The 21,293-nt window shown below is 44.7% G+C and overlaps 1 long non-coding RNA gene across 1 annotated transcript in view; it reads left to right on the top strand.

Moving 5' to 3' along the window:
- LOC146809891 (uncharacterized) overlaps positions 1-20,360 on the top strand; it is a 28,173-nt gene extending 7,813 nt beyond the window's left edge. The window contains exon 3 of the long non-coding RNA XR_014966504.1: positions 20,121-20,360. This is a non-coding gene — a long non-coding RNA (uncharacterized LOC146809891). The remainder of the gene's footprint in view (positions 1-20,120) is intronic.
- Positions 20,361-21,293: the final 933 nt, after the last annotated feature.

The raw sequence follows: 21,293 nt of genomic DNA, 5'->3' as shown, positions 1-21,293 counted from the left end.
CTTGAAAGACTATCTTTAATTGAGGACAAACTCTCATATTTAGAACTATCTCTTTCAAACAATCATTTGAACAATAATTTGTCACGGGGGGGCGACATCTGGGGTCATCTGATGTAACCTCCAATTTAATTGCTAATCTCCCTACTCCGTCTAGTTTATGCCCCCCCCCCCCTTGCCTCCCAATACAATATTAGCCCCTCAAAGGGGGTCTGTCGAGTTGGGCACCATTGGGAAATTTGGCAATGCAACACATGGTGAGGGAGCTTCTAATAAGGTTACAAATCTAGCGACGTTTACCCAGGGGGGTGGTCCTATGCTAGGCCCATCGAAAAATATTAAAGCTGATGAATCCGGTAGGTGCTCCCCAAGTTGTGATTCAAAGAGCTCTAGTTTGCCACGTGTAGACTTGCCTCCAGAATCAATCCTGTATGTTGTTGTCTTGGCTGGTGTCCCGGGATTGGATCAAGTTAAAGAGGAATCTTATTCTGATTTGAAAAACAAGTGCACCCACTGGTTAAATATCAATAGACCACTACCACCACAGGTGTACAGTGAAATTTTATTTGCTCGTAGAGTAAGCTGGATAGGGCAAAAAAAGAAACACATTGAGGGCGATTGCATTCTGATTAACTTTAGAGACAGTCGGATAGTTGATCATATATGCGATTGGCATCAGACGTGGGTGACTAAAGGGATACGGTCCCTTTCTTTAAAGTATTTCTATCCCCCCCCCACCCTCTCCATCTTCCATCAAATAGTTAGGGGCAACGAAGGGAAGGGAATGACTTCATGCCACAGGTGGAGAGAGTAATCAACAGACGATGTAATTACGATAAACTCCCACCTTTTGTTCTCCCTCTATCTAATAGATTTAGTTGTCTAGATCATGTAGATTGACTGACTTTGAACAGTCAAACTTTGCGAATTGATGAGGGAGATGTGGTTAATGTCCAGACATCTACTTTGAACAGGGAACCAGTGAACAAAGAAACTACCAGGGAAAATATTGGTGATTTCGAGGGGGCTGTATATCGTAGCCCACCTGGTAGGATGGAGAGCCAGCAGGGTATTAATATTATCATGGGCCAACCTACTTTTCCTCCCCAGGCTATAATAGCCCAATTATCCCATGGAGTTATGGCGCTTGATAATCCTCCCCTGATAAGCAACGATAGGGCACTTAAGGAGTATGCTAAAGGGGAATTAATTAGTCACCAGGATGCTACTGTGGAAAACTTTGGTAGCTATGAGGAGATGACCCTGTCTGTGGCCCCTCAAAGAGGGATCTCTACCATGGGTCTGCAGAGTTCTAAGGCAGCCTCACCATCAGGGCTAAGTATGCTGTCTTGGAATATAGCTGGGTTAACCCCTAAAATGATTATTCCTGAGTGGGTTGAATTCATCGATACCCACGAGATCTGTTTATTTCAGGAGACCTGGGCATTGAAGCCTTTGCATAGAGTAGGGTTTGCCACTTATTGTAAAGCGGCAGTTCAGGGGCCATGGGGCAGGCCATCGGGGGCCTGGGTATCTGGATCGGTACACATCTCTGCTGCCTAGTTAAGCCGATCGAAACCCACTCCCCTGATATCTTATGTATTATTCTATCTCTTAATGATTTCCCCAAAGTGGGTATTATTAACGTTTACTCTCGTCCCGTAAGGTATGGGCAGACTTCAGACGTTAGGTTGTCTGTCAGCCTTTCTTGCGTCGTTGCCTGAGCAAGTTCTACCTAATATCGGTGGAGACTTCAACTGCCACTTTGAACCCTTAAACGGGTTATCCCACCCCATAACGGGTGATGAGGATTCAACGTGGGGAATTCCAACGTGTAAACATTATTCGTTGAGGGGCTGGACTCCCCTAGCCCTACAGTTGACCTCAGTCACTCTTAATTATTCGCTGAGGACATGTACTGGTCGAATATATGCAGACAATCCAGGGAAACACACCTTTAAAAGAAACGGCCAGGCATCCACAATTGATTATATCTTGGTGAAGGTGGATATCTGGCATAGGATAGTGAATTTCCTGGTACAGTCTCGTCCTGAAAGCGATCACAATCCGCTGGTTGTTACCCTGGATTGGTGTCAATTGGGAGCAGGGCAACCTGAGTCTACCGTGCCCCCTTCTAATCTATTTGTAGCAGAGGGAGGTAGAAGAATCCGATGGGGAACTTTTTTACAAACACCGGAGGCAAAGGCTGCACTGTATAAATCTATAATACCCTTTTTGGTAAAGGCCAGCTCTATTACAGATAGATGCGGTGTTACTGATTTTTCAGAGGAGTTGGGGGACAACCACCATGATCTGGTTGAAACCCTGGCAGAGTTCTTCTACACTACCTCAACCCACAAAAGAAAGGAACAAAGAGGCATTAGCCCCTGGTATAATAGGGCCTGCAGAGATGCAAGGAATGCTCTGTTGACTCAACTACGCAAGGGCGACATTTCACGCATTAGGGAGGCAAGGCCTTTCTTTAAGAAACTCATATTAGAAGCAAAATCTGAATGGGAAATCGAGAGGTAGCAGGCCATCAAGAAAGCCTTAGACGTTAGGCACCCCAGAGGATTCTGGAATTTGGTGAAGGCACGCAATCTCGACGGTAAGAACGCAATTGAGCCAAACCTCGGGGAGGAAGTCTGGCGAGCTCATTTCCAAGTGTTATACACTAAGTCCCAAATAGGAACAGCTGTAAATGGGCTGCTAGTAATTGATTCTATTTACGTTCCACCCACAGACATTCCCCTTTGTTCCTTGGCTGAGGTGAGAATGGCCTTGGCCAATGTCTTGCCAAACAAGGCACCTGGATTAGTTAGAGTCCTAGGAGATTTAATTAAAACTGATCAGGTAGTCTGGGTTCCATACCTGTGGTCTCTTTTTAATGCAATTCTTTTTGGCCTGTCACCCCCCAAAACGTGGGTGGGTGCCGAGATTATTCCCATCAATAAGAAAGCTTCTCCTATACACCCGGCAAATTATAGGCCTATTAGCCTAATTGATGTATCTCAAAAGATCTTCGCACGTGTTCTTTTGGGAAGACTCCAGACTTGGATGGAAGATCATAATATACTCACCCCTCTCCAAGCTGGTTTTAGATCCAAAACTTCAACTATAGATCAGTTGTTTAGATTACAATTAATCTATTGGAAAACCATCACGTTAGAGGGTGGTTCCCTCTACCTCACTTTTGTGGATCTCAAATCAGCTTTTGATTTGGTAGATCGAGATCAGTTGTGGGACCTCCTGTTAGAGATGGGGGCTCCAGTATATCTCTGTTAACAGATAAAACGCCTCCATGAAGGCAATTTCGCTAAAATTAGATTTGGGAATAGAGGGGAACTCTCTTTTCCGATTCCTGTAGAGAAGGGCGTGAGACAAGGTTGCGTCCTCGCACCAAATCTCTTCTCCCTTTTTCTAAATGGGCTAATTGAGGATCTCCTATCAGTTAAGGATATAGACTCCCCTAAACTTGCCAATCGTAAAATTCCTGCATTAATGTTTGCAGATGACACGTTGCTCCTATCTAAAACACCTATGGGGATGCAACGTGTCTTAGAGAAGTTTGGCTCGTTCTGTAAGAAAAGGAATCTTGAGGTAAATATCAAAAAACAAAGTATATGGTTTTCCATGCCAACTCCGCAAATTGCCCACACCCCAAAATGGACGATAGGCCTTTAGAGAGGGTCCCCGTCTTTGATTACTTGGGCCTTACCATAAACAATAAAATGGACTTGGGGCCGCAGATTACTAAGGCGAACTTAAAACTTATTCAAGTTAGTGGGGGGATTTTAAAAGTCCATAGGAGCTGTGCCGTAAGGGTTATTGGCCCCCCTATAGAAATGTTTAAAGTCCAAGCAAGGGGTGCCACCCTTTACGGAGCTGAACTATGGGGTCACTGCCAGACTAAAACCCTGGCAGTGACCAAAAATAAATTTTTAATGCAACTCTTGGGTCTCCCTCAAAGTACCCCTTTAGTCCCTCGAAGGATGGATCTGGGTATTCTCCCCATTACCGAAGTGATAGCCTCTCGCCCACTATTGTATTGGTGACTGCTATGGAGTACCCCTGAGCTGGTTATATACAGAGAGAAACTAGAATCAGTTATGCCCATCCGGGGGGCGGAAAAAATCCCTTGGCTGTCCTATATTCGGGATGCCTTTCATCAAATCGGGAGGAGTGACTTGTGGTCTTCTCCCGAGGAATCTTGTCTTGATATCTCCAAACAATCACTAACCTCTGCTCTAAAAGAATACTGACTGATGTGTACCAGTAGGGTGATTGAGACATCTAGTTTAACCGCCAGGTTTTTAGATGTTAAAATAGTTTATAAATTGAAGCCAGCTCTAGATCTCATTCAACCCTTTTTAGCCAAGAAACTCTTTCTCCAATTCCGACATGGGACGCTCCCTCTTTATGCATTTACTAATAATTGGGCGGGGGCCAACAAACTATTATGTCCTGGGTGTAATGAGACAGATGAGACTGAGACCCATGTGATTTTTTTTTTTTATTTTTTTTTTGTCCTGCATATAAGGCTGCTAGATCTAAATGGGTTTTTCAACTCTGCAGGAATTTGGGAATCAGAAATTTTAGAGATTTTTAGGCTATTAAAGTATCATACACATCCGGTCCTTGTCGCTGCTATATCCAAATTTATTTTTGCTTTGTGGTGCAAGCGCAGATGTTTAGTGAAAAGTTAGGGTTGAGACTTGGATGGTGCTATTTTAATCGATTCTGTTAGCTTGATTTTAAATGTTATTAACTGACGCTTATATTTTAAATCCTGTTTATCAGCTTATTTATATTTTTTAAAGGTATTGTGCAAGAGGATGATATTTTTTCTTACATGGATGAAACTTGCTCCATTTAACATATGCTCCCTGTCCAAAGATTGTAACGACTTAATATTATATGATATGATATTATGATGCTGTCTTATTGTGCTTTTATGGCAGTAATTGCCGAAATAAAGTTTTTCTGACTGACTGACTGAATAAGTAATCAAACTGTATCTAATGCAAACATTTTTATGGGTCTTTATATTCCAGAACTCAGTTGATCAATCCCCTACATTACACCTTAAACAAAATAAATCTTTGCCACCATGAAGCTTTAAGCAGAGCCACTGGAATTATTCAGCAGGAGAGGACCACATTATGCGCCAGGCTTAGCAAAATTAAGCAGCATGAAAAGATGAATTATGCAGCAGATTTTGTGGTTAGCCTACTTCATTATTTTGACATTTAACTCATGGTAACGTTGTCAGGGGAAATATTTTACCTCCTTAGTACCAGTTTAACACCCAAATAAGCAGCGAAAATATTACGACTCAAGCTTTACAGAGGGCCTTCCACTGCTCCACAACACTTTGCCAAGTTTTAAGTAATGTTTGTTCCGTTTGAGCTAGAATCTAGTTTGCAGCAGATGATGGATTATGTAGCAAATGCGGTAAACTCCTAATTATGTGGAAAACGCTGTTGCTGCAGAAACTCATAATTCCAGTAGCCCAGGCTTTAAGTGACTCAATCGATTAAGATTAATAAGAAGGCTGGTTGCTTCTTTAACTTTGTGCACTACCACCAGAGGTACCTTAAAGTCTGCATTAACCGTTCAGGGGCATTTGTTTGTGATAGCGGAGTCCATTGGGTGGCAGGTATAAGGCCAGCAGGGTTGCGTTCAAACGCAGAGCCCTAATCCTCTTGAACCCTGGGGCCTCAGAGTAATGATCCAGGAGAAAGAGGAAAGGAGCAAGATTCATGGATATTGTCAAAATGATGGCCCAGAATAGAGAGCACTGTATGGGGACTCGTTTTTATGTTTCCAAATGGCCAGAGACCGCTTCTTCAGAGAGAAACACCAAGGAAGGGGACAATATAAGTAGCCACTTTTTTTTTCTCTTTAACGGGCCATTCTTCAGTGCAGCAGCTACTGCTGCCAGGTGTATACGTGGCCACTGCTGGTATTAATGAAGCAGATGCAGCAGGGCTGGGGCCCACTATATCACAATTATAACTGCCTACCTTTTAGACAAGCATTGGCATAGCCAATAGGTCTCGCCTTTGGGACCTTATAAGTGCATAACTAAATACTTATAAGGTCCCAAAAGCGAGACCTATTGGCTATGCAAGCGGCCGCGAAAGTGATCACGATCACGCTCAAACATCAAAGCGGCCGCTAAAGTGAAAGTAATCGCAGTAAAGCGTGCACATGCACTGTAGCTCTAGGCTGGCCTGGTAGCACTTTTTGGAGCCCTCGCAATAAGTCTCGCCAGACCAGCGCATGCGCTGGAACAGGTGAGACCTAAAAAGGGGTATGGGAGCTTATTTTCCTTTCTAGCATTACGAGCGAGGGCACCCTTGCAGAAAAAAGGGGTGCAACATGCGGGAGCTCTCTCTCTCTGAAAGGGACAGAGAGTCTGTTTCAAGATTGGAGTGGTGGTCAGGCATGGTGGGGAAGAGGTGAAAGATGCAGAGGAGATGGCCTGCTACACAGGACTGCAGTTATCATTCGTGCAGTAGGTGTAGTTGCGTTAGGGTCCAAGAGTGTGAGGGGCTCACAATACCCCAATTAAGGGGAGCAGTATTTTTGAGACTATACATTTTTTTGTTTCATGCATATGGTGTTTTATATGTCTCGTGTTTAGTGTGGTTTATGGGCTATTAGAAAAAGTACTTCTGAAATCGTCTCATAAGCCCAGCCCCCTGCACACAGCTGTGTCCCTCCCACTCTCCAATCCTTGCCATAAGGTTTTGGAGGGGGGGGAGGGCCCTACCTTAAAAATGTTGCTTATAGGGGCTCGAAGCAAAAAAGTTTGAAGACCTCTGCTCTAGGTGTATATCACCCTCAACGTTTTCTTATGTTTGGTGTCTTTGATTTATTCTAGATTCTGAGTTAAACATTTTAAAAAAAATATTTTTACTTTTATATGCCTCTAACCAGATGCCTATGTGCATCAAAGCACTCTACAACTAATTAAATTATCGTAAATATTTTTCCTCACAAGCAGTATATGATGCGGAGTCCCAAAAGTAGGGAGTGAGAAATTGGGGTTCATCCATTGTAGTGAAGACTACAATGGAATAGGGATGTGGAACATATCGTGAAGGGTCATCAATAATTGGTACATGGCAGAAGCAAGCTTACTGATGACTCTCCAGACATTATTGTTTTTTCTATGGATTCTTCAGCAGTAGTCTATGACCAACTAGGTGTATCTGTGTGGTGGTCAATCATGACTAGATGTATAGAGCAAAGAGGCGGTGCTTAAGTTAATTTTTTTTATTAAGGAGAAGTGAGAGAGGTTAGTTTTTATAGCTGCTGGGTTAGAGTTCCAAATTGTAGGGATGCTTCCTGAGAAAGTACCCTTTCACATATTCATCAATTGTTTACTTTCATAGAGTTTATAGCATCTTTTGGTGCAAATGACTGCTCTTTCGCCTTACATCGTTTAATATTTAAAAGCGTAGTGTAACACATCTAATGAAACCCCTTTAGTGCAGGCTCACGGCTGCACTAATATGTATTAGAGCAGATGTGGCACTACTAGATGATATGGGAATCCACCGATGGTTCTGAATCTGTTGATTCGCCTTCACAAGGGCAATTATGTCCAAGTGAGGTGGGGGCCCAAGACCAGAAGACAGATAGGATCCCTGTAAACAGAGGTGTACGCCAGGGTTGTGTAATGGCACCCACCCTGTTCTCCTTATATATGAACGGGGTGGTTAGCTTTCTTCAAGAATTTCCATCTGATGCACCTTCCCTGGCAGGAGACAGGGTTCCTACTCTGCTTTTCGCGGATGACACTCTCTTCATGTCTAAAACTCCGGCTGGGCTCCAAAAGCACCTAGATAGATTCCATCTTTTCTGTGAGTCTAGGGGGCTGATTGTTAACACCTCCAAAACCAAGCTGATGGTGTTTAACCCCTATAGAGGTAATTTTACTTTAGATGGAACCCACTTAGAGCGAGTAGCAATGTTTGATTATCTAGGTATCTGGCTCGCTGAGAAAATGCATTGGCGGCATCACATCAACAAAATGCTTCTGAGCCACAAACATTCGGCAGGAGCGTTAGCTAGAGAACATCACTCCTCGCAGAGCAGACCTGTGGCTCCCGCTCTTACGATCTATGCAGCCAAAGCAGATAGTTCAGCCCTTTATGGTGCCGAATTATAGGGTTTCGACAACGTAGATGGAATTAACAGATCTGAACACAAATTTTTAAGAGATCTAGTGATGCTCCCCAGTAAGGTACCACTAAAACCTCTGATGAGCGACATGGGTAGGCTCTCTATTAAAGACATAGCCAGGCTGCGGCCCTTGTTATTTTGGGCCAGCCTGCGACGGACCCCCAAGCTTGCCAGCTACGCCTCTGCGCTCACAGAATTGATGGCCCTAGATGGCAACCAAAGCTGGTTTACTTAATCTAAAAAAACAAAAACTTTTTGCGCATGGCCTCAAGGAGTCATGGGATACCCATATCCCACCTAGCAAGGCTGAGCTCAAAAAGCGATATTGGGCATGGGTAGATGCCCAAGAGCTTAGTAATTTGAGATTAGGAAGGCTCACAGAAGAATTTTATCTTCACAAGCAGTACATACTTTTAGAACCTTATTTAGATTTTATCCAGACGCTGCGAGACAGGGCACTTTATATTCAGTTTAGGATAGGCTTACTCCCTGTACGAGAGCTAACTGCAAAGTGGAGCGCCCCGCATCAGCCATCAGCGGACTGCCCCTGTTGTAAGGCACCAACTGAAAGTATGGCCCATCTTATGTTGCTTGCCCCGCTTATAAGAAGATGGCTCAAACCAATCTGTAGCCAACTGGGCACCCATGAACATAGTGCTGCTTTGCGCATCCTGAAATCGGACGCAAGGGCCCTCTTTGCCTGTGGCGTGGCCAAGTACCTTGGCCGCGCTTGGATAGAAAGGTTTAAATCCCTACGTGAGACACTTTAATGAATCATTGTATGAATGTTATTGCTTTTAAGATACTTGTTATCAAATAAAGCTATCTTTGACTTGACTTTAATTTTTTAGTAGATTTTTCAAAATAACACTATCATCTTGATCTGCACAGTTTATCTTGACCATTTTCGTCATATTCGAACAAGACAAACTAACAACCCCACCCACCTTTCCATCCCCCCATTTCTTTTAAAACTTTGTTCATTGGTTTCAATTACAGCCATGCATAACATGATTGGACGACATGTTTAAGGTTGTCAATATAAAGTAAGCAGACATTACTTTTGATTACACTTTAAGCAGTTCCTACAATACTTGCTGGTCTAGCCATCTCCATTTCAACAGTAGGCGACACGCAGGGCTCCCCTCGATATTTATTCCAGTGTGACCACTTCCTATCCCACTTCTTGGGACACCCCGAGCCTTAAAAAAACCTCAGTCTCCGCCAACATACATCTATCCATTTCTTTGGCTCACACGATAAGTGGTGGGTTCGCTCCCCCCACAGCCTCTGGCTAGCTCCTGTTTCACCAGCGTGTATCCCAGTGTCGTGAATTGCTGTTCAACCTCCGTGAGATCTGTTGCCTCCCATATATTCAACCGTCCCAATTGTGGTGTTAATATTACTTCCCCAGAGCCGTACTCATGTGGTTCGAGGCTCCCTCCCAAAGGGCACGTTTCTTTGGGCAAGTCCACAGAGTATGGTAGAATGTGGCCTGCTGTTCACAACCCTTTACACAACGGTCGTCAGGTCTAGTCCCTATTCTCGGCCAAACTGTCCCTGATATGTATGATCGGTGGAGTATCCTAACCTGGATCAGCCGAAATCTCTGTGTAATAGCTGCTTCTTGCGGGGACATGAGTGCTGTCTGCCAGTCCTCGTCTGTAGGACCGATGTCCTCTTGCCACCGTTCCCTGAGCTTCGGGAAAGCGTCCGGCACGTTATTACTTAATTTCTTGTAGGTGAGAGATATTGCCTTTGAAGTGAGGGGCCCGTCTAGCAAACGGTCTTCCAGAGGTGATGACTCTGGTATATCTTTAAGGGATGGAGACGCCGCCTTTAACGCATGTCTAATCTGTAAATACCTATACACTTCTCCCTGCGCCAGATCATATTGTTTCTGGAGTTCACTAAAGGTGAGCATTGCTCCCTTTTTTACCAGATCCCTTACTGCTGATATCCCGATGAGGTCCCATTTATCAAACCCGGGCTGATGGCACAGCATTTCTAGTTTCTGGGTGGTCCACAATGGTGTAGCCTGCACGAGAACGCCCTTCCATCCCAGCCGGGCAGTAACCACACGCCAGATTTCCAAAGTGTGTTGGGTGGGTCTAAAGAACCTGCCCCTATTTTTCCTGTCAGTAGTGTATAGGGGCCCTAAATATCCGGAGCGGTCCGTTTGGTACCGGTCCAGGGCATATGCTGGGTCATCCGGGGGGGTGATACTTCCAATGATTAACGGTCACCAGTTGCGCCGACCAGTAATAGCGCTGTAGGTCAGGTAGTGCTATGCCCCATTCGTACCAGCCTTTTGTCAATTTCTGCAGTGCTATTCTAGGGGCCCTGCCGTCCCAGAGCAACGTGCGAATCTCCCCTTCAACCGCTCTAAAATATGAGTCCGGGACCCTGTGGGGACAATTGTGTAGTATATAAAGAAAACGAGGAAGGGCTAGCATTTTAAAGAGTGCCACCCTCCCCACCAGTGTTAAGGGCAGAGACCTACAATGTTTAACATCCGCCCGTAATCGGGCCAAAGTGGGGGCCAAATTGGAGCTGTAGAAACAAACTGGATCTGAAGTGACAAAGTGACAAAGATTCCTAGATAACGAAACCCCTCCGTCGCGACCGCTATGGGGCAGTCTGCCGGAAGGTGAGGGACTGCGGCTCTCAATATAAACAGTACAGACTTGTGCCATTTGATCGCATACCCCGAATATTTGCCAAAATTTGTGAATATATCCAACACGACCCTAATCGATTTATACAGGGATGCCAGGTATAACGATATATCGTCCGCATAAAGGGATATTCGATCTTCCACGTCTTCTGCCCATCGCAACCCTCGCACCATCACATCTCTATGCACCCAGGCCGCGAGAGGCTCCAGCATAAGAGAGAAAATCAGCGGGGAGAGCGGGAACCCCTGACTAGTACCATCTTTGACTTGACTAATATGTATTACATCTCCAGTGCGCCAGAACACCATCTTAATTAAATGCTTTAGCAGGCTAGTACAACACTGTCACTGTTACTGAGAGCCCTATACGCTTGCATGATGAAATCCCACTATCGATATTACAGAGGGTCCCAGAAACCGGTAGCTACCCCCTGGAAAGAATAGTAAATATTATACAGCATTGTACTTAATGCTGTAGATTTTGCCATTTGTAAGCTCTGCAGTTAACGTGCTATTATAACCAACTTTATTTTAGTCATTTTTATAGCTTTCTGAAGGATGAAAGCTGGAGTGTGCTGCTTTGGCCCTTTTTAACTAGGTACATTCTCATCTTTCTTGGTTCCCACATTCAGCTTCAAGGCTGTAGTGTCCGAAGACCTTCTGTAAACCTGCCTTGAACGTTAATAATATTTTGGAACCTGTGCTGTGTTTCTTTGTTTGCATGCTATCTGAACAGTATTTGAAACTTTACCCATTCCATATTCCGTTACTGAGTTTGGTTTTTATCTGTTGTTGCATTCTGGTATTGTATGCCTTTCCAAGGCTAAGTATTGCAGAAGAGCTCTACAAGGAGGCTGGTTTTACTCAGAACCTTAGTCGTTATCATACCACCTTGCTCCTCTGCATGCTTTCCTGACAAGATTTGAAACTGGTTCCATTCTGTTATTATTAATATTATTATTATTATTATTATTATTATTACAATTTATAAAGCGCACGGCTACCCCCAACGGGGGTGTCCAGGTGCTAGCAGCAACAGGGATAGCCATCACTGAGGTTCAGGAGAGGCTAAACAACCACGTTTTCAGTGTTTTCCTGAACAATCTCTCTGTCTTGGCTTTCCCGATGTGTATAGGCATGGTGTTCCATAATGCAGCCGTTTTTACTGAAAACGAGCATCCACCAATTCTAGATTTTTTTGTAACCTGGAGACAGTTCCTGGAGGTTGGATCTTAGGGCCCTAGTCTGGGTGTATTTCTGTATTCTGACTTTCAGATATTTAGGACCTTTCTCCCTCAATGCCCTATATGCTATGGTTAGTGCTTTGAACTCTATTCTTTTCTTCACTGGAAGCCCGTGCAGGCTTCGTAAGTGGGGGGGAAATATGTGACAGAGTGGGACGTTCCTGATCAAGCTTGCAGCCGAGTTTTGGATGGTCTGTAATTTCCTGATTAAGTATGCGGGGAGGCCCAAATACAGACTGTTGGCATAATCCAATTGTGAGGTGATCAGTGCATGCACAACTATCTTCCTACTGTCCATCGGGAGAAAATGAAGAAACCTTCGTAGGGTTTTTAGTTTCCAGAAACACTGGGAGGAGACATGGCGGACCTGTGCTTTACCGGTAAGTGCAGAATCAAATTTAAAACCTAGGAGTTTTGCCAACTCTACAGGTACAGGGGGAGGGTTAAGCTCTACTGGCCACCATAGTTCTAATCTTGGCGGCGGCACCTGGTTGAAAAATAGCACCTCTGTTTTATCGGTGTTTAACTTCAGACAGTTGTCTGTCATCCAAGATGAAATATTGAGCAGACACTGCCTGAAGTTGGAAAAGGCTGCCTCCGTGTGTTCCTTAAAGGAGAATACCAGCTGGGTGTCATCAGCATAGGAGACAGCCTTAACATCCCATTCTTCAACTAAATATGCCAGAAGGGCATGGTAAACATTAAAAAGGGTCAGTCTGGCTCAGTGCCGATCCTTGAGGTGCACCGCGTGTAAGGGGTTTCGCCGATGAAATGTGGGGATGAAGGGAAACTTGTTGATACCTGTCTTCAAGAAATAATTTAAACCAAGCAAGTACGGTTCCCGTCACTCCCATCATTTCAAGCCTTTTTATCAGTATCCGGTGGGATACCGTGTCAAAGGCCGCGGAGAGATCCAGTAGCACTAACATTGCACAGTTTTCCTGGGCTACTATAGCACGCACAGTCTCTGCCCCCTCAAGCAGAGCTGTCTGTCAGGCTTCAGGTTTGGCTATAGCAAGGAGACTCATGGTGGAGGTTATTTGACTCCAAGTAAGCCGATGACTGTCTCTGGACCTCTTTCTCCAAAATGTTCGAGGGTACGGGGAGTAAAGAGATCGGTCTATAGTTTTTGAAAATGGCAGGATCAGCATCTTTCTTCTTTAAGATAGGTCTAACATGTGCTGTCTTCCAAGTTGCAGGAAAGGAGCCTGATCTCAGAGGAGTTCCAAATAGAGTTCAAGATAGGGTTGAGGCATGTGGCTATTAGCTTAAAAAACCTGGCAGGACAAGGATCGGTCGGTGAACCTGAGCTTATGCTCTTTAGATCAGCCAGTGAAGCATCCAACCTGAAAGGGCAGAATTCTGACCAATTGTTAGGTGATTGAGAAAGACTAGGGGGTTTGTCTGTCGGCTCAGACTGTGGAAAGGAGAGATAAATTGCCTGAGCTGGCTAGGTCTTCACAGAGAGTTATTGAAGGGGTAGTCAAGCTCTATATTGCCAGTGGTTTGACAAATCCCTGCAACAGGTTAAAAATCTCTTTGGTCGAGTTGTTGGAGGATTTAATGCGTTCTGCAATGTAATCCCTAATGGCTTGGCGTTTGAGCTTCTTAATTTTTTTTAACTCTATTTTATATTTGTTTTTTCCTGCAATATCATAGTTTTTTCTCCATGCACGCTCCAGTTTTTTGCATGCACTTTTACATGCCAGGAGTTACGTGGAGAACCAGGGGGCAGAGGGTTTGTTCCTAGCGCGCTTTACGGGCTTCATAGAGATCACTTTATCCAGCACTGATGTGACCCAGCGGAGAAAAGTGGAGTCATCCTGGCAGGGGTTGCCTATAGTTCTGCTTCTAGTGATTCTACTTCAAGTTTATTCCAGTTTCTTCTAGTCTCATAGGTCAGGTTCCCCCTGTTTAGGGCCCAGGCTATGGGTCAAATTGAAAGGTATAAGTCGGTGATCTGACCAGGTTAACTGAAGAGGTGTTTTGACCTCTAGGGATCGATCATTAGTAAAGATTAAATCCAGTATGTGTCCAGCTTCATGTGTGGATAGTGTAACTTTTTGTGTTAGGTTTAACCCGTGGAGAGAGTCTGTCATTTTGGAGGCGAGGGGGCATTTTTCATTGTCCATATGGACATTAAGGTCCCCTAGTACAGTGAAATTGGCATACTTCAGTGAGAGATCTGCAATATTATCATATAAATCAGGAAGGTGAACTGCCGGAGAGTCTGGTGGTCTATATACTAGTATTCCGGTGAAGGAAGAGGTGGGTGAGAATTTTATACAGTACAGAAGGGCCTCAATTGACCCTACGTGCTATATTCTTTTTGTGAGTAATCGTCCAGTCCTCCCTCAAGATTATCGCAATTCCCCCTCCCAGTCTATTGTTTTCTCTGTTAAGTGTCATTATCCTATATCCCTGTGGGATTGCCAAGGATATGTCCGGGTTGTTACTGTCTCTTAGCCAGGTTTCCGTTAAGAACATTGTATCCCAGTGCTCGGAAACATCCGCGTGTTTGGGAAGAGATCTACAGTTGACTAGACAGGCTTTATAGGTGCACTCCAAGTCAGCTCCAATTCCCTTAAAGCTTGCTGTTTCAAACTTGAAGGAGCAAAATTTGCAATCCTCCAAGAATTCAGTGCCAAGCTCAAGGTAAGAAGGATTATCACATCTGTGTGGCCTCGGGGCCTTTAGTTGTTTGGTAGACCAAGCTGTTCTGGGCCGGGGTGCGGGATCGAAACGTGCAGCATGACTAGCGCTGGCCGCGTTGCAGATGGGCCAGACGGGCTTGCCTTCGGCGCGTCCGCTCTGGCATTGATTTATATGGGCTGTGCAGCGGGAGCAACTAGCCCCCTCACCAGCCGGAAGCCGAATCACAGGAAGTGAGGAGATGTAGAAAGCCCGGTGAAACACCCTCCGTACGATCGGCACTTGCCGTGACGGACCGGGGTGCGGGCAATGATTAGGTAAGTTTGAGCAAGTCCGATAACAAGTACAAATACACAGTTAAAGTTAAAAATTCCTCCTTAAAATGGCGCAGTTAAAATTCTAGCAAACGGTATCAGCAGCGCTAACAGTAGTCTCCCTACCGCCTCTGAGTCCGCGTCAGTATAGTACTGTTTTTATGGGCTGTGCGGCGGGAGCAACTAGCCCGCTCACCAGCCGGAAGCCGAGTCACAGGAAGTGAGGAGGTGTAGAAAGCCCGGTGAAACACCCTCCGTACAATCGGCACTTGTTCCAGAGTTAATTGTTTTTTGAGCGTGTGTGACTGGCTGAGATAGGAAGCCAGAAAGAGATATTAAAAAAGATGTTAGCTTCCGCCAATATCCAATCTATTAACTGCCTTCACGTGAGCTCCTGCTCTCTCTAGTTGCCAGCATTGTGAAATTATGAACCTCTCCATGAGAACCTGTAGAATTGTCATTCCTGTTACTCCTTTTTCATTACCAGGTTTATTTTCTGTGTTATCCCCTTTCTATGTCTTGTTTCTGCACATACTCCTGCTTTCCTGCTGATGCTAGGCTCCTGTTGCCACGTATTTGAGTTATATTATAGGCGACCCCACCCCTTTTCCATTTAGCATTCTAATTTCCAAGTTCCACTTATGTCTTTGTTGTCCCAGTGTATCTTGCGCGCCTCTTTGATTTCCTGTTTTGTGGTTCCCTTTATCAGCAGCACCTATACTCTTCCATTGTTTGAGAACAGCCTGCTCTTGAACTGTGAATTTTTTATTATCATTTCTTCTTTTCATTTCCACTGAGAATCCTCTGTACCTTAAGTTTCCTTTGAGCTGGCGCAGGTGTAGTTCTGTCAAGAATTTCGGCTGCACAGTTTGTTTGTGACGCCAATCCCTATTTTTACCCCCATTGTGCACGTGTATCCTCTGAGAAAAAGAGGGGGAAAGGAGTACAATTGTATCCTCTTAAGCTCAAAACTCCGGTCCACAGCTGAATCGGTATGGTGGATGTTCTTGTTTGGTTGCAAGGTAGGACTGGGTAACCATTGCAGTCTATAATACTGCAAAACCTACCTTATCAGATTAGATCTTCACGAATCGGTACTCCAACTCCACACGCAGTTCTTTACGGTCTTGCCAGCTTCTCCAGAAGTACAGATGCCGATGAGCTGAACGAAGGGTGACTGGGATGCGACCCACAAACATGGGAGAAATGGGAATTTTACACAGCACCACTAAAAAGTAAAAAACCTAATAAAGTACAGGCAAGTAAGATGGGGGGAACCAAGAGACGTGCTATAAAACATGAAGGACAAAGTAAACCAGGTGCAAACTGGTACGAATGCGCAGGCTTCTTACTATAATCAAGAAGTTGCTAGTGCTGACCCTCCCTATTTAGCCCCTTGAGCTTTACTGTGCCAACTCCTCCTTGATGTGTGTCTTCCTATGTCGTGCCCCTCTTCTGTGCCCCGGCCTCCACAGGTCTGTCGTCAACCTTTCATGGAAATTTTCCACCTAATTCTTGTCCGTGGTAATTCTATGTAAGGACCGGAAGCTCAGATTATGCCTTCTTCCTTTGCTTTACTTTAACAGCAGCACATTTCTCAAAACAAAACCAACTACATTTCCCATGAACAATAGGGAAAGCAAATGTTCCAACAGGAGTCCTTCCTGGCTGTCCGCCCTCCAGCCAGCCAGCATAGTCCCTTCACGCTGTTTGCTCTTTCTTCGCTGCTCAGCAGCAGATACGTTGTTTTTTAGGTTGAGCCTAGCACAGCGCGCATGCGCAGCTCTTTGAGACTTCATGTAAGGGTTTTAAAAATCTCACCAGATGCTCGCACACGCACGAGCGTGTGCTTTTGTTTTGTGAAGTGCTATTGGTGTGTGCGTGCGTTTTTTTTTAACAAAGGCCGCATGCAATTGGTCCAAGGCGGGTGCATGTCCCACCTTCCTTAACAAATGTAACCGCCCATGGCCTATTGCTTGCAGTTATGTGCAGCAGTAGTATGTGTTTAGAATTAGCGCGTTTGCCTTGCTGCCGCGCTCGCCCCGCTTCTCTCTTGCGTGTTTTAGTATTTTCGCCGCCCCTTTTTGCTACCCGCACGCGTCTAGTGCGTTCGCTTTGCTGTCGTGCTCCTTCGCTCGCTCCTCTCTTGAATGTTTTACTATTTTCGCCGCCACAAGTCAAAACACCTAAGTCTTCTTTAAGATAGCACAGCGCTTGATATAGCATTGCGCTTGCTCACCCTCGCTTTTGTTTTGCATCCTATTTTTTGAAATAACACGCATAAAAGGTCACATGACGGCATTTGCTTTGCTGTCGCGCTCGTTCGCTCGCCCGTCTCCTGCGTGTCTTACTATTTTCGCCGCCACAAGTCAAAACACATAAGCCTTCTTTAAGATAGTACGGCGCTTGATATAGCATCGCGCTTGCTTGCCCTCGCTTTTGTTTTGCATCCTATTTTCTTTATTCTCCTGTTGTGGGGTTGTGATTTGGCTGATTTTCTTTGCATTTGCTGGCGCTTTGCACATTGTTCTGTCTCCACAGATTCCCTTGAGTCACGGCACATTTTCAAATGTTCCTTACGTGATTGCTTCCCTACGAGGTGCGTTATCCCCCCACCCCCCAGGAGGCATAGTGCACTCTCTATGGGCTGCGGGAGTCAGGCACTGGCGTTAGAGTCCTGACGAGCGCTGCCCGGTGAGAGCTCAGCTCAGCCTTGCCTCCTGCCACCTGGATAACGCCCTGTGGGGGTCTGTATTTTTACCTGTTTTTTTCCTTGAACGCCCTTTTGAGGGTCTGTACAATACCCTTGAACACCCTGCAGGGTCGCAATTGCACCGTGACTTGTGCCTTTGGGGACATTGTCCCGGGTGGCTGCCCTGTGATCAGAGGCAGCCATGCAAGAAACTGCCTGATTCTTGCATTACGAATCGCATTATTATTGCATTACGAACTGTCTGATTCTTGCATTGACTGTCCTATTATTATTTTTTTATATTTCTGTTTATTGAACTTAAAAACAAGAGTCATGCGGTACAGAGAAGTGTGTCGTATATTACCATAATAGCAGTTCTTTAGAGGCATCAGTACATTACTTTCGTCATAGCGACTGTCCTATTATTACATTACGAACTGCATAGCATTGCATCAGGACTGCATTGGCGATCGTAAATTGCTCATTAATACCGCAATAACCTACAAGTGAATGCTGGCCTAGTAACCGGCCAAGTGAATTATTACAAATACACATATGTTTGTTTTCTATCGTCTGGTCTTATCGTATTCCTTTTTATGAAGATATTGTTATTTTTATGAAACCAGTGTGGTGTCCATTTGTGGTGTTATCACTGTGTTACTGGGAGTGTGGTTGCAAATACTTTACACATTGCCTTGGAGATAACCCTGGCTGCTCGTGCCAGGCTACCAGGGGGTGAGCAGGGGTTATCTAAAGGTGTGTTCCTCCTTACCCTGACTAGAACCAAGGGTCCCTATTTGGACTAGGGTACCTACCTCAGCCAACTAGAGACCCCCTTTTCTAATAGGTTTCTGTCCCGTAAGGAAGTAACTGCCAAATTGGCAATGCTGTTATGCCTGGTCTCATGTAGACGCGTCTCAGACGTGAGGGCTTTCGACATATCAAAATGAAAAAAAGAGGAAGCGCACTCATGTAGATCAAAAAAGTAATCCAGTAAGAGCAGTTTGTGGGTGCAGACGAGTAGATCCCCCCCTGAGTAGGGATTGAGTCTGACGAAAGCACGTTCTGAGTAGAAGCGTGTCACTCGAATTGCACTCCGGTCAAGAAATCAATCATGCAGTGGTAAATACGATGAATTCGAGTTTATTCATGTGAATGATTCAGGTAAATACTTTTAGAAGACGTTTCTTCAAAACATTCCAACATCACAGACGAGTATATTTCAATTCATAACTCGATGTAGCTCAATGCATTTCGGGCCAGTGTGGCCCTTCATCAGGGGCAGCACTAGAGTAAGAGGAAACAAGGAAAAAGCTTTAATCTATACGTTCTAAAATGATACAGGTTCTAAAGACTTATCATGTGAAACTAAGAGGAAAGTCCTCTGATGGCCCCTGATGAAGGGCCACACTGGCCCGAAATGCATTGGGCTACATCGAGTTATGAATTGAAATATACTCGTCTGTGATGTTGGAATGTTTTGAAGAAACGTCTTCTAAAAGTATTTACCTGAATCATTCACATGAATAAACTCGAATTCATCGTATTTACCACTGCATGATTGATTTCTTCACCGGTGTGCAATTCGAGTGACACGCTTCTACTCAGAACGTGCTTTCTTTAGACATATCAGCCAGAGTGTTTTCCCCGGAAGGGGTATCCTTCACGGTAAGTAGAAGGACCAAGAGTAATACCAGGGTCATTTCGTACCCAGCGTTTCTGGACTCCCCTAAACTGTGTGTTGTTCAGTGCCTCCGTGCTTATGAGGAATTGACTGAGGAAACTCACCCTCCGAGTGAGAAGCAACTGCTCATTGCGCTACGTAAACCGTACAGAGCAGTCTCGTCCCTGACCATCGCAAGATGGGTGCGTTGGGTAATGCAGGAGGCGAGGATTAATACGAAGCTGTTTGGTGCTCACTCGGCGAAAGGAGCGATGGCCTCTAAGGCTTTTTCGCTAGGGGCACGCTTGGAAGATCTGATGCGCGCAGCGGATTGGTCCTCGGACTCCACCTTTAAGAGGTTTTATTTCAAACCATTACTGGAGGTGGCAAGGCTAGTAGTCGACAAGCTTTGAACTGGCATAATCTGAGCTTCTGGTTCTGACATAGAATGAGAATTTGCCTAGCTGTAGTGCTGGTAAGTTCCAATTCTATTAAGGACACTGGGGCGAGGATTATCCCGCCCAATGACCTCTGAAGATGTGGACCCTCCCTGTTCTAATGTAAGTAAGCCATTCATGAGTCTTTACACAAGTGCTAATAAGTTGTTGACGTTAGTTCTATGTTGTTGTTGGTATTTTACTGCAATTGGTTCCAGCGCAGTCCTCTGACACTACCTATTTTGCAGGAAATGATGGTTCCAAACAAGAAGCGCGAAAACTGACGAGAGATGGTTCGTGCGAAGAAATAGGTAGAGGGAACAGTGTGAAGGGACTATGCTGGCTGGCTGGCTGGACGGCGCACAGCGAGGAAGGACTTCTGTTGGAACTTTTGCTTTCCTTATTGTTCATGGGAAATGTAGTTGGTCATTGTGTTTTGAGAAATGTGCTGCTGTTAAAATAAAGCGAAGGAAGAAGGCATAATCCTCGCCTACGTGTCCTTAATAGAATTGGAACTTACCAGCACTATAGCTAGGCAAATTCTCATTCCTCTCTTTCGGAAAAGCTGTTGTAAGGGAAATTGAACCCTTAAAGTAGCCTTATGAGAAAACCCAATGTCTTTTCCACCACAATTCCCACCTCTCATAGCTACAATGGAACTCTATAATTTAAATAGGGGGCTTGCTTGAATGATACAAGTTCATTCAAGCAAGTCATAACCTGGATCCCAGTGAGATACTACAGTTGTCCTTTCTTAATCCTTGAATCGGAGACTAGTTCAACTTTAAACTCTGATTCCCCATCAATGTCTGCCATTGGAGGAGGATTCTGCCCGTGTAAGTAAGCTCATTTTAACCGTGGCCTTGTACCACAGAATGCAAGTCTTATCTGACATTCTGACTCCACAGACTACATATTGGAGACAAAATAATCAGATTTTGTAATTGGTGCCATCCTTGCACAGAGAAACATGGTCACAGAAAAATTACATCAAGTAGCATACTACTCAAGAACACCAACAGTTTCTTAAAGAAATTACACCCGCTAGGATAGATAACTTTGAACCATCAAGGAAGACTTTACAGCAGTATGTACATATGAAAACTGAGCATTTCCTAAGTCTCTTAAATATTCCAATGCTGCTAGACATGCAGGATGGACATTATTTTCCCCCGTTTCTCATATGAAATCACATGTTAACCAGGGAAGGGGCATGGAAAGGCCGACATGTCACAAGAAGGGGAAGAATGCTCAAGGCAGAGTCCATTTATATAAACACTTCAACCGGGATAAGAGATGATTGTACAGGAAAGGTGCTTACAACTGGACAAGAGACTTCACATTCTGGAAACCAAGTTAAAGTGACTTCTATTTCTGTCAACACTCCTGCAGCTGAATTCAAGATACTTCTTATCACATGT

This window comes from Triturus cristatus, chromosome 7 (assembly GCF_964204655.1).
Source record: "Triturus cristatus chromosome 7, aTriCri1.1, whole genome shotgun sequence".
NCBI lineage: Eukaryota > Metazoa > Chordata > Amphibia > Caudata > Salamandridae > Triturus > Triturus cristatus.
The sequence above is the reverse complement of the archived record's forward strand: the minus strand, read 5'-3'. Positions and strand labels throughout refer to the sequence as shown.